This window comes from Mauremys mutica, chromosome 25, assembly GCF_020497125.1.
Source record: "Mauremys mutica isolate MM-2020 ecotype Southern chromosome 25, ASM2049712v1, whole genome shotgun sequence".
NCBI lineage: Eukaryota > Metazoa > Chordata > Testudines > Geoemydidae > Mauremys > Mauremys mutica.
Genome location: NC_059096.1, coordinates 10184848 through 10208543, shown reverse-complemented (window position 1 = coordinate 10208543; position 23696 = coordinate 10184848). Strand labels below are relative to the sequence as shown.

Here is a 23696-nt window from a genome sequence, read left to right as displayed (position 1 = left end):
ACTGGTGGAGTGCAGACATGTTCCATCTCGCTCCCTCCTGCCCCCTGCACTAGAGGGGCGCCAGAGCTTTGTGTCCGCTCAGCGCTCCCTGCAATGGGGGGGGGGACATCTCTGCTGGCCAATTAGAGCCACATTACGTCACTCCTATTTCGGGTGTTCGCCCTGCACTATTGATCAGCCTCGTCGTCAGTAGAAAACTCTAGGCAGAAGGAGGAGGTGAGCAGGGGGCGAGAGCTGTCTCTGAGCAGGAGACACAGGGTGTGTCCACATTGCACACTAAACCTGGGCTGTGGCTTGGTTCGAGCCCAAGCCCCCACTTCCATCCACACACCTGTCATTGGGACTGGCACTAAGGACCCGGCTCCTCGGATCCTGCTTGGGGCGTGGGTCAGAGCCCAAGTCCCGCTGGGACTCGGGTCCAAGCCCTGTCATTTTGCAGTGTGGACGCAGGCGAAGCCACAGACCCGAGTCAGAAGGTCTGCGTAGCGCAGCGCGGACGCATGCGCACGGCTGTGAGACCCGGATCCGGCCACTGCAAACCCAGATTTACCGTGCGGCATGGACATTCAAGCGTGAGCTTGGAAACACCGAGCCCCACCGACCCGGGCTTGGGGTGCAGTGTCGACGTACCCGCAGAAACCCGGAGAGTCAGCCCCTGAGAGGACTCAGAGACAGAAGCAGCAGGGCAGAGCTGGCGGGAGCTGAGTTTGAAGGGAGAGCAGGGACTGAGCAGGGAGCTTGGAAGAAAGCTGTTGGTGGGAACGGAGCAAAGCTAGGGACCCCCAGGGAGGAGAACCTCAGGCAGTGGCCCCTCAGCAAGGGGAGGCTCCAGCTGGGTCAGCGGAAGCCAAGCCCAGAAGCCAGAGGGTCCTTGTGGGACGGTGGATCCCGCTGAGAGGGGTACAGGCATGGAGGAGCCGGACACTGCAGGAGGGGGAGCTGCCTGGGGGAAGGTACTGGACAATGGGGTCCTCAATCAGGGCCAAAAGGAACTGGGAATAAAGTGCCGCTATTGACCCTCGGGTGGGTGACTTGGAGGTGATGTCTCTGGAGAGGGGAATGGAAAAAAACCCTGCAGTATCTTTCTTGATTGTGGGAATTGGAGAATGGTTTTTATTACAAGGTTGGGGGTGGGGGGGAGTTGCTGCACTGTATGTGAATAAATTATGCCCCGAGGCAGGCTTTGTGATGGACACAGAGAGATTATGTGCCTTTCTTGGGCACAGAAAAGGGGAAACTGAGGCAGGCACACTTCTTGTGCCATGGCCTGATGCCGGAGGGTGCCTCAGGTGGGGGCTCGCTCTATCGCAAGTTGGAAATGTACTTCTACAAAAAATGAAAGCCGAGATTATCACCTAATCCCATGACTCCAAGAGCTGGGGCTTTACCAAAAAACCCACTAAATGTCATGAGAGTTGTGATCGCACTGGGTGAGCTGTCAACACTGAGTCTGGGCCAGATGCTCAGCCAGCATAAGTCAGCATAGCTTGGGTGAAGTCAATGGAGTGAAACTGATTTACACCAGGGAAGGGTCTCCTGTCTCTCTCGCCCGCTTCAGTCACTGAGAAATCCCCTCCAGGGGACACAGCTAACCTTTGGTTAGGTGAGAGTGCCAGCTAACTCGGCCTGCTGAATAGCCAAATGATTCTCCTCTCTGTAGCCTGCAATTGGTTTTGAAAGCAGATCTGGGCAAATCACAGTTTTTCCATTCACTAGCCATCCAAAAAAAATCATTATTTGGTCGTTGGTCTGAAAATGAAATGTTCACAAGCGTTGGCAAATCAAAAAGATAAAACACAGGTCAAATGAAACGTTTCATCTTGATTCTGACCATTCTAAACTTGTTTGATTTTTTTTTTAAATACAGTCATAGAATCATAGAATATCAGGGTTGAAAGAGACCTCACGAGGTCATCTAGTCCAACCCCCTGCTCAAAGCAGGACCAACACCAGCTAAATTATCCAGCCAGGGCTTTGTCAAGCCAGGCCTTAAAAACCTCTAAGGAAGGAGATTCCACCACCTCCCTAGGGAACCCATTCCAGTGCTTCACCATCCTCCTAGTGAAATAGTGTTTCCTAATATCCAACCTAAACCTCCCCACTGCAACTTGAGACCATTGCTCCTTGTTCTGTCATTTGCCACCTCTGGGAACAGCCGAGCTCCATCCTCTTTGGAACCCCCCTGCAGGTAGTTGAAGGCTGCTAACAAATCCCCCCTCACTCTTCTCTTCTGCAGACTAAATAAGCCCTTTTCCCTCAGCCTCTCCTTGTAAATCATGTGCTCCAGCCCCCTAATCATTTTCGTTGCCCTCCGCTGGACTCTCTCCAATTTGTCCACATCCCTTCTGAGTGGGGGGCCCAACACTGGACACAATACTCCAGATGTGGCCTCACCAGTGCCGAATAGAGGGGAATAATCACTTCCCTTGATCTGCTGGCAATGCTCCTACTAATGCAGCCCAATATGCTGTTAGCCTTCTTGGCAACAAGGGCCCACTGCTGACTCATATCCAGCTTCTCGTCCACTGTAATCCCCAGGTCCTTTTCTGCAGAACCTCTGCTTAGCCAGTCAGTCCCTAGTCTGTAGCAGGGCATGGGATTCTTCCGTCCAACTCTGCACTTGTCCTTGTTGAATCTCATCATAAGAACATAAGAACATAAGAACGGTCATACCGGGTCAGACCAAAGGTCCATCTAGCCCAGTATCTGTCTACCGACAGTGGCCAATGCCAGGTGCCCCAGAGGGAGTGAACCTAACAGGCAACGATCAAGTGATCTCTCTCCTGCCATCCATCTCCATCCTCTGACGAACAGAGGCTAGGGACACAATTCTTACCCATCCTGGCTAATAGCCATTTATGGACTTAGCCACCATGAATTTATCCAGTTCCCTTTTAAACATTGTTATAGTCCTAGCCTTCACAACCTCCTCAGGCAAGGAGTTCCACAAGTTGACTGTGCGCTGCGTGAAGAAGAACTTCCTTTTATTTTTTTTAAACCTGCTGCCTATTGATTTCATTTGGTGACCCCTAGTTCTTGTATTATGGGAAGAAGTAAATAACTTTTCCTTATCCACTTTCTCAACATCACTCATGATTTTATATACCTCTATCATGTCCCCCCTTAGTCTTCTCTTTTCCAAGCTGAAGAGTCCTAGCCTCTTTAATCTTTCCTCATATGGGACCCTCTCTAAACCCCTAATCATTTTAGTTGCCCTTTTCTGAACCTTTTCTAGTGCTAGAATATCTTTTTAGAGGTGAGGAGACCACATCTGTACACAGTATTCGAGATGTGGGCGTACCATGGATTTATATAAGGGCAATAATATATTCTCAGTCTTATTCTCTATCCCCTTTTTAATGATTCCTAACATCCTGTTTGCTTTTTTGACCGCCTCAGATTTCTTTTGGCCCAATCCTCCAATTTGTCTAGGTCACTTTGGACCCTATCCCTATTCTCCTGCATATCTACCTCGCCCCTCAGCTTAGCGTTATCTGCGAACTTGCTGAGGGTGCAATCCATCCCATCCTGTAGCCAGCTTTCTATCCACCTTATAGTCCATTCATCCAATCCATACTTCCTTAACTTGCTGGCAAGAATATTGTGGGAGTCTGTATCAAAAGTTTTGCTAAAGTCAAGATATATCACGTCCACCGCATTCCCCATATCCACATTGACTGTTCCTAATTACCTTCCTCTCCTCCAAGTGCTTCAAAATTGATTCCTTGAGGACCTGCTCCATGATTTTTCCAGGGACTGAGGTGAGACTGACGGGTCTGTAGTTCCCCAGACTCTCCTCCTTCCCCTTTTCAAAGATGAGCACTATATTTCCCTTTTTCCAATCACCTCTCCCGATCACCACGAGTTTTCAAGGGTAATGGCCAATGGCTCTGCAATCACATCAGCCAACTCCCTCAGCACCCTCGGATGCAGCGCATCCGGCCCCATGGACTTGTGCATGTCCAGCTTTTCTAAATAGTCCTTAACCTGTTCTTTCACCACTGAGGGCTGCTCACCTCCTCCCCATACTGTGCCGTCCAGTGCAGCAGTCTGGGAGCTGCCCTTGTCCGTGAAGACCAAGGCAAAAAAAGCATTGAGTACTTCAACCTTTTCCTCATCGTCTGTCACTAGGTTGTCTTCCCCATTCAGTAAGGGTCCCCCACTTTCCCTGACCGACCTTCTTTTGTTACCCTTCACCTCCCCTGCTAGCTGCAACTGCAGTTGTGCTTTGGCCTTCCAAATGAAAGGACGTTTCTAAGCAAAGTCATTTCAGACTGAAACATCATTTGGAAAAAGAGGAAATGAGCTGTTTTGCCTTTTCCTAGGTTTTTTTCGGGGGAGGGGGGCAGTTAAAGATGTCTCTCGGGGTGTGGATTTTCCGCACTCCTGCATGAGATCTCTATGTCCATGTAGCCTTTCATTGCAGAGCAGCCTTTAGATGCTGGTCTCGGTTTCTCTGTGAGAGCCCATGACGGTCACAGTCAGCCAGTAGAGGGCGGTCACAGACACACAGTCATTCGCCCGCCCCAGGAGAGCACAGGCTGCTTATTAGCATTATACCTGCACAACAAAACAGGCATAAGCTAAGCAACAGCCACTTCTGAGTGCTGCCGTTAATAATTGTTATTCGTTTCTATTAATTAAATACTCCCAGGTAGTCCAGGCATGGGCTTTACTGGTAGAGTTTCTCCTGCATTAGATTTGTGTAGGAATTAAAACACTGCCTGTAATTTGTGAGCTGATTCATAGTTAGCTCCATGGCTCCTGAGCTGTTCCCTTGCAACAAGGTGGCAAGTTCGCATCCCTTTCGAGCGCAGGAGAGTCACTGCCCTTTGATGGGCCTTTGGTCTCCCGAGTGAAACGAGTTTGGCAGGTCTCAATCCGGCCCCACCATCACAACTGGCCTTGTTGGAAATCTACACCTTGAAGCCAGAGGTGAAATAGGTCATAGAATCATAGAATCTCAGGGTTGGAAGGGACCTCAGGAGGTCATCTAGTCCCACCCCCTGCTCAAAGCAGGACCAAACCCAACTAAATCATCCCAGCCAGGGCTTTGTCAAGCCTGACCTTAAAAACCTCTAAGGAAGGAGATTCCACCACCTCCCTAGGTAACCCATTGCAGTGCTTCACCACCCTCCTAGTGAAAAAGTTTTTCCTAATGTCCAACCTAAACCTCCCCCTCTGCAACTTGAGACCATTACTCCTTGTTCTGTCATCTGCCACCACTGAGAACAGTCTAGATCCATTCTCTTTGGAACCCCCATTCAGGTAGTTGAAAGCAGCTATCAAATCCCCCCTCATTCTTCTCTTCTGCAGACTAAACAATCCCAGTTCCCTCAGCCTTTCCTCATAAGTCATGTGCTCCAGCCCCCTAATCATTTTTGTTGCCCTCCGCTGGACTCGCTCCAATTTATCCACATCCTTCTTGTAGTGTGGGGCCCAAAACTGGACACAGTACTCCAAATGAGGCCTCACCAGTGCTGAATAGAGGGGAATGATCACATCCCTCGATCTGCTGGAAATGCCCCTACTTATACAACCCAAAATGCCATTAGCCTTCTTGGCAACAAGGGCACACTGTTGACTCATATTCAGCTTTTCATCCACCATAACCCCTAGGTCCTTTTCTGCAGAACTGCTGCCCAGCCATTCGGTCCCTAGTCTGTAGCAGTGCATGGGATTCTTCCGTCCTAAGTGCAGGACCCTGCACTTGTCCTTGTTGAACCTCATCATATTTCTTTTGGCCCAATCCTCTAATTTGTCTAGGTCCCTCTGTATCCTATCCCTACCCTCCAGCGTATCAACCACTCCTCCCAGTTTAGTGTCATCTGCAAACTTGCTGAGGGTGCAGTCCACACCATCCTCCAGATCGTTAATGAAGATATTGAACAAAACCGGCCCCAGCGCCGATCCTTGGGGCACCCCACTTGATACCGGCTGCCAACTAGACATGGAACCATTGATCACTACCCGTTGAGCCCGACCACCTAGCCAGTTTTCTATCCACCTTACTGTCCATTCATCCAGCCCATACTTCTTTAACATGCTGGCAAGAATACTGTGGGAGACTGTATCAAAAGCTTTGCTAAAGTCCAGAAATAGCACATCCACTGCTTTCCCCTCATCCACAGAACCGGTTATCTCATCATAGAAGGCAATTAGGTTAGTCAGGCATGACTTGCCCTTGGTGAATCCATGCTGGCTGTTCCTGATCACTTTCCCCTCCTTTAAGTGGTTCAGGATTGATTCCTTGAGGACCTGTTCCATGATTTTTCCAGGGACTGAGGTGAGACTGACTGGCCTGTAGTTCCCTGGATCTTCCTTCTTCCCTTTTTTAAAGATGGGCACTGCATTAGCCTTTTTCCAGTCATCCGGGACCTCCCCCGATCACCATGATTTTTCAATCTCTGCAATCTCATCGGCCAACTCCTTTAGCACCCTCGGATGCAGCGCATCCGGCCCCATGGACTTGTGCTCGTCCAGCTTTCCTAAATAGCCCCGAACTACTTCTTTCTCCACAGAGAGCTGGTCACCTCCTCCCCATACCGTGCTGCAGAGTGCAGCTGTCTGGGAGCTGACCTTGTCTGTGAAGACAGAGGCAAAAAAAGCATTGAGTACACTAGCTTTCTCCACATCCTCTGTCACTAGGTTCCCTCCCTCATTCAGCAAGGGGCCCACACTTTCCTTGACTTTCTTCCTGTTGCTAACATACCTAAAGAAACCCTTCTTGTTACTCCTAACATCTCCGGCTAGCTGCAACTCCAAGTGTGATTTGGCCTTCCTGATTTCACTCCTGCATGCCTGAGCAATATTTTTATACTCCTCCCTGGTTATTTGTCCAATGGAGAATGATCCCCCTTCTCAGTGGGGAAAGTAGGGGGCAGGGGTGCCTTGTCACAGTCTCCATGCCGTGCCTATCCAGTGCAGGCCTCTCCGGCCCCTCTCGCCACGCTGGGTTCCCATCCAAAACGAAGGTCTTTTCTTTTTCTTTTCCCCACCAGCAATTAAAACGCACCAATATTTCCCCCTGAGGACAATCGCATCCCTGTGTCACGTAGCCAGCGGGGCTGGGGAAGGATGCAAAGGAAAGCAAGAGCCTCGCTGGTCTCTTGCATGAAAATGCTGGAAAGGTTTATTTTCCAATTTGCATGAAAGAAACAGTGGCCTCAGAGAAATCTCCTGGCCTGACCCAGCTCCTGTAATCGGCGCCCGGTCTTGGTGACTGATGGACTCAGAGGAGCCGTGCTGATGGATGATCCCTGCCACACAGCGCCAGTTAGCACGCCTCGCACACTACTTTCTGAAATTAAATATTGGCACTGGGGCAGGGTGACTCCCTCCCTCTCTAGCTGGCGGCTGCTGGAGAGTAGCGAGCCTCCAGCCAGCAAAGCAAACACTCTGCATGCCCCGCACAGCGCGGCGGGGAGGGAACCCCGCATCGGTGCCAGGCTCGGGAGAGAGCTGGCCGCAGAGAGCGAGCCATACGGCTGCACCCTGGGATCGCGGCTCGCAGCACAGCTGTCGGGAAAGGGCCGGTGGCACGGCGGCAGCAGCTCGCCCCGTCCTTTGGGAGCCCGAGTTCAGGCTGTGCAGGTCCGGAGCAGGATGGGAGCTGGGAGAAACGCAGAAGGGACGTCCACACTTGCCGCTCCGGGAGACGTACCCACGCTAGCCCTGATCAGGAGAGTGCACTAAAAATAGTGTAGCCACCGCAGTGCAAGCGGCGGGAGGGACTAGGCACCCAAGGTGGGTACCTGTCTGAGACCCCAGGCATGTCCTCAGGGTGGCCAGCCCCTCCTGCCACTCGCTGTGCCACGGCTACCCTAGCACATGCGCGGCTCCTGGTAAGGAGGTGCCAGCGGTTTGCATTGCTCTGCAGCAATCTCTTTGGCCAAGGCATGGAGCAGTGTCGACAGCCATAAATATCCTGAGAAATCAGGAGGATCCACTGCCCACCTCAGCTTCCCCTGAGGCACAGCTCCCTCCCCTGAGGTTCTCCCCTCCCATGTAGGGTTCTGCCCCTATACGCCCCTGGAGGGTCCCGGCTCCCATGGGACCCTGCTCCTTCTGAGCCCCACACCAGGACTCAGCTCCCATGAGTCCCTTCTCCTTCTGAGACCCACACCAGGACCCAGCTCCCATGAGCCCCTTCGCCTTCTGAGACCCTCACCAGGACTCAGCTCCCATGGGCCCCTGCTCCCTCTGAGCCCAACACCCAGCTCCCATGAGCCTCTGCTCCCTCTGAGCCCCAGCTCCCATGAGCCCCTGCTCCCTCTGAGCCCCACACCAGGACCCAGCTCCCATGAGCCCCTGCTCCCTCTGAGCCCCAGACCCAGCTCCCATGAGCCTCTGCTCCCTCTGAGCCCCACACCAGGACCCAGCTCCCATGAGCCCCTTTCCCTCTGAGCCCCACACCCAGCTCCCATGAGCCTCTGCTCCCTCTGAGCCCCACACCCAGCTCCCATGAGCCTCTGCTCCCTCTGAGCCCCAGCTCCCATGAGCCCCTTTCCCTCTGAGCCCCAGACCCAGACCCAGCTCCCATGAGCCCCTGCTCCCTCTGAGCCCCACACCCAGCTCCCATGAGCTCCTGCTCCCTCTGAGACCCATGTCAGCATCCTGCTCCCTCCAAGCCCCAGGCCTCAGTTGCTCTATTTCTTCCAGCCCCGAGTTAAGGCTCTGATTCTCCTGCCCCACACCCCGGGTGTCCTGCGTCGGCACGACCCCTGTGCTGCCCTGCAGTCACTGAGCAGAATCAGGCCTTTCACAGTTACGAGGAGCAGACGTCTGTATTATTAGTATCCATTGCTAGGACTCTCAGGTTAGCAGCTAGAGGCCTTGCTCAGGGATCGGGACCATACTGTGTCAGGCGCTGTACAAGCCAGTATAATAGCCAATATTCAAAAATAAACTCTAGTGCGAGAGGGTATCGGCCAACCACCCCAGCTGCTGGGGGTCTGGAAGAGGTTTTCCTGGAGGGAGGTTATCCCAGAGCAGTCAGCTTCAGAGTTTCTTGGGTCTTCTTTAGAAACAGCTGGTGAGGATGCCGTGCTGTCTGGAGTAGCTCATATCAGACTGTCCAAAAGCAGGGCAGACCCCCCAAACTGGCAGTGCGTTCTATGATTAGATTTCACCAACCCAGTACCAGTTCTGAACTCCTGATGCACAAAACCAGTCTTACCATGGAGCCCCAGACAATTCCCTTGAGCACTCTGGCCTGGCTTGCACCCAGGCCAGCCGGACTTAGTGATAGATCGTCACTTATACCAAAGATCACGAAATATTCAGGTTCCCAGGAGACCAGTCACTTACCTTGGGTCAATTTGTACCTTAGATCTCACAGCCAAGCCAATCCTGTAACAAACTAATGAAGGCTTTATTAACTTGGAAAAAGAAACGAGAGAGTTTTTTACCGATTAAAGAAAGCAACGTATCTTACCAGTGAGTTACCGACTTTGGTTCCAAAAAGTGACAGAGCTGTAGCAATCTGGCAGCACTGAACATCCTCTCGGGCTAACCCAGGTTCACCTGGGGGATCTTCGCTTTTGTTTCTTGACCTCAGGCCGGGGCAGTCCAAACAGCAAAGAGATGAAACATTTTCATGTCAGCTATTTTCATTTCGCTCTTCCGGAATCCAAACGGATGGGACGAGCCCCTCAGCACGTAGCCTGTGTAGGGCCAATTAGCAAAGTCTGGCTAACGGGATGTGCCACAATGAGTTCTGATAATCCTCCCTAATGGTCGGGGGAACCACTGCGCCTGCCTGAGTTCACAGGCGCAGAGCAGGCATTTGTACAGTTACAGAGCAAGACTTACCTATTACCTTAGCATGGGATACAGACATTACATGTCCGATTAACGCAGGCAGCAACTGACAAGCATTCTATAGAGCAGGGGTCGGCAACCTTTCAGAAGTGCTGTGCCGAGTCTTCATTTATTCACTCTAATTTAAGGTTTCACGTGCTGGTAATACATTTTAACATTTTTAGGTGGTCTCATTTCTATAAGTCTATAATATGTAACTAAACTATTGATGTATGGAAAGTAAATAAGGTTTTAAAATGTTTAAGAAGCGTCATTGAAAATTAAATTAAAATGCAGAGCCCCCTGGACCAGTGGCCAGGACCTGGGCAGTGAGTGCCACTGAAAATCAGCTCGCGTGCCGCCTTTGGCATGCGTGCCATAGGTTGCCTACCCCTGCTATAGCGTCTAAATACGAAACACATAGTTCCAAGTCCAACACCTGTCTTGAACAATACTAACATGCTGGTTGGTCTGGCTTCCAGCAATGAGTTTATCAGTACTCAGCTGACAGCTACAGCCTTGGGAAGAGCTGGTCTACCAGCATCGCAGTCAGAGACAAGACACTGGTTAGATGAACCAGTGTTCTGGCCCAGTCTGGCACGTCCTATGTTCCTAATGAAAACAGACAGTCCTTGCCTCAGAAAGCTCCTAGCTCAGGATTATGACAAGGTGAAACAGACAAAAGAGGCTGGAGAAACGAGACAATGTCTGAGTAAAGTGAGGTGTAAATGAGGGCTCTTGGTAGTCCCAGGTTGAGTGGGGCCAAATTTTTCTCACACAGCTTTCTTTGGCAAAAAATGAGGGTTCGGGGCCATCAAAAGGTTTATCGAATACATGTTGATTTCACCTAATTTTTCATCTAGGAAAAAAAAACCTTCTAAAAAATTCCCCCCAAAATCTGTTGTTGATGTTTTCAAAACAAAACATTTCTTTTTCAGTTTGAAACAACTTTTCATTTCAAGTTGCTTTAATCTTATTTGTATTTATATTCAAAAATGTTTTAAAATGGTCGAAACTGAAACCAAACAATTTGTTTGACCTAAAACATTTTTTTTCCAAATTGTCAATTCGCTGACAAGCTTTTTCAGTCTAACCCAAAGTGAAATTTCCCCCAACTTTTTAAAATTGCCACTGAACCCCAAAAAGCTGTTTTTTTCACCCAGCTCCAGTTGCAGGGGGTTGCCAGCCTGGCTGAAGGCAGAGGGTGGTCAGTTGTTGGCATCACCATGGGAAGTTCTCTGTTATTATTATTATTCTGTTCTTTGTATTGTGGTAGGACCTAGCAGCCCCAGTCATGGACCAAGACCCTGTGACGCTAGGCACTGTACAAAGTCAGAACAAAAGGCGATCCCTTCCCCCGAAAGTGTCCAATCCAAGGGCACGTCTACACTTGAAATGCTGCCTTGATGCTGCTGTAGTGAAGACGCTCTATGCCGACAGGAGACAGCTCTCCTTTTGGCGTAGTTAATCCGCCTCCGCCAGAGGCACTAGCTGTGTCGGCAGCTTTCCCACCGACGTAACGCTGTCTACACCAGGTCCTAGGTCAGTAGATCTACGTTTTCACACCCCCGAGCGACGTAGTTACACCGCAGTAATTCTGCAGTGTAGACCCGGCCTCCTTTGGCACGGAGACTCCTTGTGAACCAGGTTCACCCTCACACACACACTCCAGCAAAGCGACGCGATGAAGTTACGCAGCCCAGGGTGAAAACAAGGCATGTAATGGAAATGCCAACACAGCCTTGGCTGGGACGCAGGGCAAGCAGGAGTCAGGGACATAATTCATTTGTTTTCCTTCCTGAAGGGTTTCATTACCTTGCTAGTGCAGGTGTCATTTGTCCTTGGGAGTGTTAGGCGGTGATAAATGGCATTTGGTTTTCTCTTATTCATCTTCCCTGAGCCGCAGTATGCCTGGCTTTGTGGGTTCTTGATCTATTTCATTCCCAATAGTCTCCTGATCAGGGGCCATTTGTCTGCCTTCTGCTGCGTAGCTGCCTAGATTGATAGACACGCAAAGAAAGACTGATGGATAGAGCCAGGGACCTAGGGGTGGCTGGCTGTCACAGGGAGAGGCGAAACCAGTAACCCTTTCAGCGCTGTGTCCACCCAATGAAATGGAATGTGAGGGCATCCCTGACCCATTCAGCAAGACAGCCGGTACATTACTCTACCTTAATATACCTGCTGCCTTCAGCACGGCGGCCTGCCCTGGTATGCTCAGCAGCACAGCGGGGCCATTCTGCTTGCCTGTATCTGGCACGCTGGACCTGCGCTTGCTTCATTTTCCCATCAGTTCCCATCTGAGCAGCCGGGCTATCAAAGGTGGAGTGAGAAACCGATTCCTTTTGCTCTCTAAAACCAGACTCTTTCCGGCAGCAGGAAGCCTCATTCCCGGACTCTCTCATCTCACCAGAGAGCCGCTGCTAAAATCGGGTCAGAATGGAAGGTGGGGCTGGTGGAGGGAACACAGCTGATGAGAAAAGCGGGACTCTAATGTCCAGGACCGTGGGGGGCTACTGGGAAGTAGCTGGAGACCATGAAGTAGTTGCCACCATGAAGACGTGGACACTGCTCCTCCAGGGTTTGGACTTTGGTCATGTAGAGTTTTACTGGGACTGTCCTTAGTAAAGCCCTGATCAGGGCAAAGTGCCAGTTTCACTTGGAAGAAGGCAGCCCACCTGAGCGCAGGTCTGGGAAACGGGAGTTCCTCAATGCTAGACTTGCCTGTGCCTCCAGCTAGCTGTGTGACCCCCCTGCTTTGCATCCCGAGTGCAAGCTGGAGATTATAGGTAGCTAGGGACAAGGGGGGAAGGATAGCTCTGTGGTTTGAGCATTGGCCTGCTAAACCAGGGGTGTGAGCTCAATCCTTGAGAGGGCCTTGGCAGGCAAAAATCTGTCAGGATTGGCCCTGCTTTGAGCAGCGGGTTGGACTAGATGACCTCCTAAGGTCCCTTCCAACCCTGATATTCTGTGACCTCTTTAAAGGGGGGTGAGAGGAAGGATCCTTCCTGTGCTTCACAGTCCTTGAGAGCTGCTAGGGGAGCATTACATTGTTGTTAATTATTAATCACAGCACACAGCGAGCCAGTTACACTCCATCTCTTTGATTTGTCCTGATATTGTCTCGGGTTAATCCATTGTTGCTCAGCACCAGGCTTTCTGCACCTTTTTTGGAAGCATCTGGTTCTGGCTTCTATCGTCAGACAATCCTGGTCTAATGCAGTCCAGCCATTCCTAGGCTCCAATGAGAGTAGGGAGGGGGTGAATTACAGGTGATATACAGTTTGATATCAACAGAAACCGCCACGTGGTAGGGAAAGGTGTAAGCTTAGGATAGGAATTGTTTGATGCTTTTCCACAAACAGCAAATTTCCCCTTCTGCCTTCTCCGGGCAGTGGGAATTTCCCCACACATCTGCGCCAGGAACGACTGCAAAGGACGTGCTCCTCTCTAACGCCTGCTCTGTGGAAAAGCGTCCCAAGGTGTTCTACTTGCGTCACTTTTCTCCGGCAGTGTCCCCCCAAATCCTTTGGCTGACGAGGCACTGAGAGTTTGGGAAAACAAATACTGGCTGGGACGTATGAGCATCAAAGCCCTCCGCTGAGTAAGAGTGGGACTGTTCAACTGTGTGTCACGGGCCATATACTGCTAACAGCAAACGGAGATTCTCCTTTAGCTCTAGTGGCGGGGGCCTGGGCTTGCGGAGCAGGAGGATTTGAGTTCTCTCTCTGTGGCCTCCCTGAAGTTCTGAGTGGCTGTGGGGGCAGCGTAGCGTCAGCAAAGTCCCCGATGTGTTACAGGGTAATAAAAACAATCTATTGCCTTTTTCATTCAAGGCTCTTTTAAGCCCCACTGGGTTTTTATAAATCAAACGCGCAGTCCCTCGAGGGACGGCGGCTGTCATGTGTGCATTATAAGCAGCCGGGGCTCTCTTCTGGCCTCCGTTCCACAGGTGCAATTCCTGCTGGGGTCAACACTTGGCTGAGAGCTTGTCTACACGACGCTGCAGTCCGGAGTACGGAGTGTGACCTGCAGAACACTCCAATGTGGTGCTCTCTAACTGCCCCGTCTAGACCCCGCTGGAACCAACTAAATGGTACCGAGTGTGCATTAACAGAGCCCTGTTTAAACGGGATGACATCAGCATGAAGCAGGGTCTACACGGGGCAGTTAGAGCAGAACACGGCAGAGCGCTCGACAGGTCATGCCCCCCGTAGGCGGCTCTGTGTAGACAAGCCCTAAAACACAGCAGAATCAACTCCCCTGTAGACCTAAATTACCGACCTAAAAGTCACAATTGTTCAACAAAAAAACCTCAAAAACAGAGTCCAACAAGAAACCGCAGAACTGGAATTAATTTGCAAACCGGACACTATTAAATTAGGCCTAAATAAAGACTGGGAGTGGTTGGGTCATTACACAAAGTAAAAACTATTTCCCCATGCTGATTTTCCCCCTACTGTTACTCACACCTTCTTGTCAACTGTTTGAAATGGGCCACCCTGCTTATCACTACAAACGTGTTTTTTCTCCTGCTGATAATAGCCCACCTTAATTGATTAGTCTCGTTAGAGTTGGTATGGCAACCCCCATTTTATCATGTTCTCTGTGTATATATATTTTCCTACTGTATTTTCCACTTCATGCATCTGATGAAGTGGGTTTTAGTCCACGAAAGCTTACGCCCAAACACATTTGTTAGTCTCTAAGGTGCCACAAGTACTCCTATTCTTTTTTCCCCTGTAGTGCAATTCCCAACTCCCTTGATTTCAGGATTTCTGCTGCTGTTACCAGGAGCGGAATCCAGCCTCTGGGCAGATGAGCGCAGGATAACTGGATTAATCCATTCTCGTCTCTAGATAAGTAGATTTCATCCGCAGCCCTTTTCCTTGGCGTGCGTTTCAACTTCATGTGGGCCAGCAGCGCTCCCGTAGGTGGGATTTTTACAAAACTGCAGGGGAATTTAGGAAACCTTTGTTCGGGGTAATTTTAAATTAGGAGTTTTATAATGAAGCTAACGAGAGCCACAGTAGGGCTGTGATACGTAATTAGCTAATGTCTGTGCAACGCTTGGGGACTGGCACGTGCTCATAACAGGAGGATGATTAGCCTCAAGAGCCGCATGCTACTGAGCTCGGTGTCCGCTGAATACAGAGGAAGGGCTTCCTGGCATTTTGCAGCGAAATCGCTTTTCGCATCGAAAAATATTTTGGAGATGGGTTGTATCTCACTTAGGTTCTTATCCGGCCCTCTTTCTGATAGCACGTGAGCCCCTCTCAATCTTTAATGGATTTCTGCTTCCAACCCCACGGTGAGGCAGGGCAGGGCTAGTCTCCATGTTTTCAAGTATGTCGACACTTGGAGCTGGGGGGTGATTCCCAGCTGGAGGAGACATACCCATGCTAGCTCTGATAACCGATCTCGCTAAAAATAGAGCGTAGCCAAGCGTGTGCCTGTCCAAGGCACTAGGTACGTACCTGCAGCAGTGGGAGTGGCTAGTGGCACCATGTATATAATGAATATCTCAGCTGGATACCTAGCTGGTTGGAGTAATGTGTTGGCATCGTTTCATCTGCAAGAGACGGTGGGAATTGCAGCCTATGATGCAGATGGTTTGTAATGTCTCATGTGACTGAATAGTCCAATCCGAGACTTGCATGATCGCTGGCAGTTATTGCAAATGTCTGTATCTTGGTTGGGAGCGGCTTGCTTCCTACGGGCTCTTTTCTCTTCAGGCTGTAGGAGCCAGCTCCTGTCATGGACTTTGATGCCCCGATGGAGGCGATGACGCCACTTGTTATGATCACTTGCCAAGACTTCCCATTGGTCAGGATCACTTCCAAATTCCTTCATATCTCGCTTCCATGGTGTCTTTGTAGTGAAGCTTGGGACGTCCTGTTGTTCTTGTTCCCTTGATAGCTCCCCCTATAGCACGTCCTTGGGTACGTGTCCGTCTTCCAACCTACTCAGATGGCCCAACCCGTGCAGTCATCTTTGCTTGAGCCTGGCTATCACACTTCGTAAATTTGCCCTTTGAAGAACCTCTGCATTGGTGACTTTATCCTGCCATTTGGTGTTGAGTATGTGGCGTAAACAACCTAGGTGGAAACTGTTCAAACTTTTCTCCTGATGAGCATAAGTTGTCGATGTTTCCCCACCATACATGACAGTGCTGAGGACACAGGCTTAGTACACTAGCATTTTGGTCTTGATGGTCAGCGTTGAGTTGTTCCATGGTCTTTTAGCTAGTCTGCTAAAGATAGTGGCAGCCTTTCCAATGCGAACATTTAGTATATAACTAACATCTCAGATGGCTACCTACCTGGCTACACTGTTTTTAGCACACTAGATTGATCAGACCTAGCATGGGTATGTCTCCTCCAGCTGGGATTACATCCCCAGCTCAACGTGCAGATGTACCATTAGAGATGAGACACACAGGAGCTAAGTGACTTGGCCAAGGTCATAGAAGAAGTCTGTGGCAGAGCAGGGCCTTGACCCCACAATGTTCCCAAGTCCTACACTCATGACATAACCACTGGATCATCCCACCTCTGAAAGCAGCATTTCAGCAAAGCAGTAGCAATGAGGAATTTTCTTTTGTAGACATAGTATTGCCAACCCTAAGTGTTCAAAGCTCAGGCTTCCAAAATCCCAAGATTGCCTTAAAATCGTGAGATTTTTCAAACCATAAATATGGAGTTTGTTTTATTTCCCTTCTGGGTTTTCAGCCTTTAGGGCTCACGTTTTTCATGTTTCCCTCCACTAGGAATAGCTCGAGTTAATGAAAGCTGAGAGTTTCACCTAATCCTATGACTCTAGGAGCTGGGGCTTTAAGTGAAAACGCATATAGCACGAGATTTGCAATAAAACAATGTGAGACGGCAACACTGAATATGGGGGAAAGCAGGCTGAGTATGTCTGGAGGGATTAATCAGTGTTAGGTCCCTGGGGGTGGTTTTGTAAAGGCGGCAAACCATCTAGGAAGGGTTTGGGACATTTGTTCCTCCTCACACATTGTTAACGCCCCTAGATGCACCTGCAGTGCCAGTTCCCGCTCCTCCCTTGGAGGGGATGAAAATGAACACGCAAACAAGCCACCTCTGGTTATCCCCAGATCCCGCTCGGCACAGAGATAAGACTCCCAATTCCAGAGCAGTTAAAATCTGAGCCCTCACCGATCCCCACGGCTTCCCAGCATGCACTGCAATCATCTAAGCCTCTTGGGTGGCTCTGATGGATCAGGCCCTGGAGCGTCTTATCAGGGGGATGCATTCCCAAGAGCTAAGCCGTGAGGCGCTCCAGGTCCGTCTTGCGTATGCGATAAGCACAAGAAAGCCAGGCGCTAAGATGTCAGCTTGGCTTGGGTTATCAGGCAGCCCCGTCTCACTCTTGCTGGGGGTGGTTCAGAGAGAATGACGGAACGATCTAGTGCCGCAGCTGCTGCTGCCCGTGAGAGATGGGCCCAGACCAGAAGCTTCGGGCAAGTCCTGAGGTTCAGAGGCGTTTTAATGTTTGTTCCACAAGGATGCTGGGTGGGAAGGTGCATTCCCTCCAGAGAAGCATACCAGGTGAAAGCAGGGAGCAGTGCTGGTGAGGCGGTAGGTGGCACACTTCCCTTGGCGTTAGTGCCAGCGGGGTCCGTGTTCGTGGCAGTGCCATCTTTCAGATGAGAACTAAAACCTCCATTAAAGAGCCCGTAAGAGAGGGATGTTAAGGTTGGTGTCCCAGCCAAATTCCAACTCGGGCATTCCCCTGTGCTTCCTTAACTCCCCCCCGCCAGCTCTGGTTAGATTTGGGGTTCTTCTTCACTACAGGCCTGATCCGCCGCTCATCTGTCCCGCAGCGGGTCGGGAGTGGCTCCGTTAGCATTAGCGCAGTTACACCAGGGTAAAACCAGGTACATGTGAGACATGGCCTCCCTCCTCATCACGTAGCATTGCTGTGTCTTGTTTAAGAGCCACACCCGTCGATCTTCTCATCCAGAGGACGTGGGTACGGTGACCCTAGAGTTCCATTACCCACTCCACAGGAGTGCTGTAATTAATGCTAATGAATTCATTGGGAGTGCTTATTAATGTTTGTAAAGCCATGTGGAAAAATATTATGTGATCATGTAATTAAAGGCATACGCACAAGGGGATGAATTAAGGTTGCACAGACAATTAATTAATTTATTTATTATATTATATTATGGCTGTTGATTAATCACAGTTAATTCATGCCATTAACCCAAAAAAATCACGATTTTCAAAATTAATCGCTGTTTTAATAGCACTGTAAAAGAATAGAAATACCAATTGAAATTTATTAAATATTTTGAATGTTTGTCTACATTTTCAAATATATTGATTTCAATGACAACACAGAATACAAAGTGTACAGTGCTCACTTTATATTATTATTTTCATTACAAATATTTGCACTATTAAAAAGACAAACAAAAGAAATAGTATTTTTCAATTCACCTTGTACAAGTACCGTAGTGCAATCTCTTTATTGTGAAAGTGCAATTTACAAATGTAGATTTTTTTTTGCTACATAACTGCTCTCAAAAACAAAACAATGTAAAACTTTAGAGCCTACAAGTCCACTCAGTCCTACTTCTTGTTCAGCCAATCGCTAAGACAAGCAAGTTAGTTTACATTTACGGGTGATAATGTTGCCCACTTCTTATTTACAATGTCACCTGAAAGTGAGAACAGACGTTCACATGGCACTTTTGTAGCCCACGTTGCAAGGTATTTACGTGCCAGATATGCTAAACATTCATATGCCCCTTCATGCTTTGGCCACCATTCCAGAGGACACACTTCCATGCTGATGACACTCATTAAAAAGATAATCTGTTAATTAAATTTGTGACTCAACTCCTTGGGAGAGAATTATATGTCTCCTGCTCTGTGTTTTTCCTACATTCTGACATTTATTTTATGTTATAGCAGTCTCGGATGATGACCCAGCACATGTTTGTTTTAAGAACACTTTCATTGCAGATTTAACAAAACGCAAAGAAGGCACCAATGTGAGATTTCTAAAGATAGCTACAGCACTCGACCCAAGGTTTAAGAATCTGAAGTGCCTTCCAAAATCTGAGAGGGAGGAGGTGTGGAGCATGCTTTCAAAAGTCTTAAAAGAGCAACACTCTGATGCGGAAACTACAGAACTCGAATCAGCAAAAAAGAAAATCAACCTTCTGCTGGTGGCATCTGACTCGGATGATGGAAATGAACATGTGTTGGTCACCACTGCTTTGGATGGTTATCGAGTAGAACCCGTCATCAGCATGAACGCATGTCTTCTGGAATGGTGGTTGAAGCATGAAGGGACATCTTTAACGCCGCTAGCACGTAAATATCTTGCGACGCCGGCTGCAACAGTGCCATGAGAACACCTGTTTTCACTTTCAGGTGACATTGTAAACAAGAAGCAGGCAGCATTATCTCCTGCAAATGTAAACAAACTTGTTTGTCTTAGCAATTGGCTGACCAAGAAGTAGGACTGAGTGAACTTGTAGGCTCTAAAGTTTTACATTGTTTTATTTTTGAATGCAGTTATTTTTTGTACCTAATTCTACATTGGTAAGTGCAGCTTTCATGATTCTCCACTACAGCACTTGTATTAGGCAAATTGAAAAATACTCTCTTTTTGTTTTTACAGTGCAAATATTTGTAATCAAAAATAAATATAAAGTGAGCACTGTACACTTTGTGTTCTGTGTTGTTATTGAAATCAATATATTTGAAAATGTAGAAAACATCCAAAAATATTTAAATCAGTGGTATTCCATTATTGTTTAACAGCGCGATTAATCACACGATCACGATTAATATTTTAATCACTTGACAGCCCTAATTATATTATATTATAAAGTCAAAATGTTGGGGTTTATGATGTGTCTCCCAATTTCCACCTCTATAGTTGCTGATTCTGCATTCAGAGAGGGTCAGCCATAATTTTGAAAATGGCACTGTGTTCATTTTCATGCCTTCTTCCATGGTGTTTCTTACACACTCAGCTCCATATCTCTGGGTCCCCCAGCCACCTCTCCATCCTCATTTGATTCCCTCCTTTATATCACATTCCTTCCACGAGGCCTTTTCAGTCATGCTGCTCAGAAAATGGGCAGGTGGGTTCCTCATGCAAAATTTCAACTTTTCATAGAAAACCTGAAAACAAGCCAAAAATGTGTCTGCAAACCCAACATTTGCATCCTGTACACACCCGTTTTCTGACCAAAATCAAACGGTTTTGGTCAAAAACTGGACCAAAAAAATCAGGTTTTAGTCAACATTTTTCAGTTTCCAGTGAAAAATCAAACATCTTCGACGAAAGCAGACATTTTCTGCTAGGATTTTCATTTCATGGAAAACCCCATTTTTGGATGGAAAATTTTTGACCAGCCTTACGCTTCGGTGGCGATCTCTCTGGGATATTTGTCTAGTCTGGGAAAATAAGTTGTGCCCAAAAATCCATTAATGAATGTGCTTTAAATAATGTGGTCTTACAGACAAATTTGTACCTGGTCTAGGCAGGACAAGTCCCATTTAATAACGTGTTACGTGAGCACGGCCGGTCTACGAGGAAGCCGAGGGTTGACTCTTCCTAGATAATGTGCTCTTATTTCCCCATGGTGTGTGAGATTGGCCCTACTGGGTGTATATGATCCTCTGCGTTATCTGAACCTGAACGGCTTTGTGTATCTTAGGGTACGTCTATACTACGTGCCGGATCGGCGGGTAGTAATCGATCTATCGGGGATCGATTTATCGCGTCTCACGTAGATGTGATAAATCGATCTACGAATCGACATCCGTACTCCACCTCGGCAGGAGGAGTAAGCAGCGTCGACGGGGGCGCCGGGGCGGTCGACTTGCCGCCAGGAGGACGGCCAGGTAAGTCGAACTAAGATACTTCGACTTCAGCTACATGAATAGCGTAGCTGAAGTTGCATTTCTGAGATCGATCTCCCCCACACACACAGTGTAGACCAGCCCCTCAGAGATTGTAAGCCCCACAGAGCTGGTCCACCTCTCCTTCTCTGTGAGTTCAGGCACAAGGAGCACTGTAGGTGCTCAATAAATGCTAATAAAATAATCCCCGTTTTCTGGCCTCACCAGCTGTAGAAGCGACAAGAATCCTCTGCAAAGATCGCAGCAGGCCAGGCACTCCGGCTGGGATTTTGAGTGCCAGTGGGAAGTACGTGCCTAACTCCCCTAGGCTCATTTGAAAATTCCAACCTCATGTGCCGAGGTTCCACTTTAAGTAGTGTGCACTGAGCCCCGTGGAAAATCGCAGGGCCCAGGGGATTGTGAGACAAGTCGCTATCCATGCCCATCTTTCACCCCTGCACAGAGGGCCAGCACAAAGCTTATGCTCCTGGATCTTGAGTGCGATTTTTCTTGTGCCGGCTCTGAACAGGGGTGAATTTGACCCTAAATGCAGAATATTACCCCAAAAGGATATTTAAAAAAGTGTTAGCTGTCCCATTGTCAGTGTGTGCAGTTTCATCATGGCCTGTCACCATGACCTCTGGGCATCTGATGTAAACAGTGCAATCACTGAGGGTAAAATACTCTAGAAGAATGTTATAATTATCCAAATATTGAACATTAGAAACCTAGGAAATTGCTAGGTAAGGGGGAGGGATACCTGCGTAGTTTGAGCATTGGCCTTCTGAACCCAGAGTTGTGAGTTCAATCCTTGAGGGGGCCATTGGGGGATTTAGTTGAGGATTGGTCCTCCTTTGAGCAGGGGGTTGGATTAGATGACCTCCTGAGGTCCCTTCCAACCCTGATAGTCCATGAAATTTAAAAGAAATCCAATAGGGATCAGGGCCCCATTGTGTGTGGTGCTGCACAAACACAGAGGAGAGATGATCTCTGCCCTCAGCGACTTTACAGTCTAAACAGGTGTTTCTTCACTAGTGGGTTACCACCCTAGGAGGTTTGGAGGGGGTGTGACAAAAAAGCATTAGACATTGTATTACGCTCAGAAGCAAAGGAACACTTGCTGCCTGGGCACCCTTCCCCATCCAGGTTAACTGTTCTGTGCCAGCCTCTTACACCACACACCCGGCTTAGCGTTGTGAGCATAAACAGAATGTCAGAGGCTTGCAAAAATTCCTGGCTTGGCATGAAGGGTTGCCAACCTGGAAGGCTTGAATAACACCGGTCTAAAGAAAGTATGATGGGAGTGGGGCGTTATGCCTTATTATTAGGATTTATTCTCTCCGGGGAAGCACCCGGCAGCTGGCTTTTTACAGCGGCTGTTACGGGAGAGCTATTTGCAGTGAGACGGGTCAGGCATTTTGCTCAAAACGGAGCCTGGTTTCGTGCTAATTCCTGGCGCAAACCGCAGCTCTGAATGTTGCCAGTGGGACCTCTTCAGCCCTGACCCTTCGTTAGGGGAAAAATCACTGCCGTTTTAAAAGCCTCTTTCCAATGAAGGGGGCGATGCTTTTCCAAACTGCTCAGCAGCAGCCACTCCAGTGGAATTGTGTGTAGAGCTCTCCATGCCTTGTTGTGGCAATTGCGCCAAGGGGGTTCATTTGAATTTACCCTCTTTGCGTGCAGGAAGCCACTTACGCCTTGATCCTCAGCACTGCACAGATTCTAAAGGCAGGTCTACCCTCTGAGAAGCCACAGAGCAGAGGGGTCATTTGCTTATGGGCCCAGGGGGGCAGCTGCCGCCCCGAACCTTTGTTCCCCCCTTCAGACTTTTCATAGGTCTCTATGCTCCACCTTTTGACCCCCAACCAGACTTCACAGGCTATAATATAATTGCACGGCATAATTGTTCTCTATGTCAGAGAGTCTCAAACTGGGGGTTGGGACCCCTCAGGGGGTCATGAGGTTATTACAGGGGGGGGGTTGTGAGCTTTCAGCCTCCACCCTAAGCCCCGCTTTGCCTCCAGCATTGATAATGGTGTTAAATATATTAAAAAGTGTTTTTTAATTTATACGGGGGGAGTCGCACTCAGCGGCTTGCTGTGTGAAAGGGGTCACCAGTACACAAGTTTGAGACCCACTGCGTGTATGCTGACCCAGCTATGCCCCTGCCCGGTTTTTCTGAAATGATGCCCCTGCCACAGTCACCGTTAACACATGGGCAACTGGCTGGTGTGGGGCAAAGAGGGTTGGCAGAACAAACAAGGCACCGAAGAGGGTGCTCCCCCGTGCTATAGGAGAGTGGAAAGGCGAAAATGGGAGACAAGGGGGAACAGAGACCGGACTTCCAGGCTCCGGATCAAAACATAGGCAGGTGGGAGAGTATCTACGGTCCTTACCTGGCTCCAGTCGTGGTAGGATGTGAACGCCTCACGATCTTCAGTGTATGTCTCCTCGCCAAAAAAATATCATTTGTATAGTTTATGGCAGAAAAATATTGGCTTTGGCAGGAAACTTTCTCAGCGCATAATGTTGGACTCGCTGTAACAATACGATGTTTAGCTCTTCTTAAAGTGTAAGATCTTTGGGGAGGGGCCGTCTCTTTGTTCTGTGTTTGAACAGCACCCGGCACAACACAGCCCTGGCCCTGGGGCTCTGAGGTGCTACCGCCTTGCGGAGGATAATAATGATACCTCTGTAGAACTGAAAGCATTTTAAAAAGGCGGGTCAGCAATATTTTCCATCGGGGCATGGACATGGAGACCTTACAAGGCTTTTCCGACTAAGGGCAGCTCCGCACAGAAAAGTTAGATTGACCCAGCTACATTTTTCAGGGGGGGTGAAAATTCCATATCCCTGAGCGACATGGTTAAGCCGACCTACGGCCCCGTGCAGGGCGCTGCACCGCTGTAATGCGTCAGTAGGGGTCGCCCAGCGGCAAAGGTGATCCGCCTCCCCGAGAGGCTGTAGCTACGTGGATGGAAGAATTGCCACCAGCTAATTAAA

General features: G+C 49.0%; 1 protein-coding gene across 1 annotated transcript in view; it reads left to right on the top strand.

The window, feature by feature from the left end:
• The window catches only part of LOC123356577 (corticotropin-releasing factor receptor 1), an 82234-nt gene that overhangs the window by 9247 nt on the left and 49291 nt on the right, over positions 1-23696 (top strand). The gene's annotated exons all lie outside the window — the stretch shown is intronic.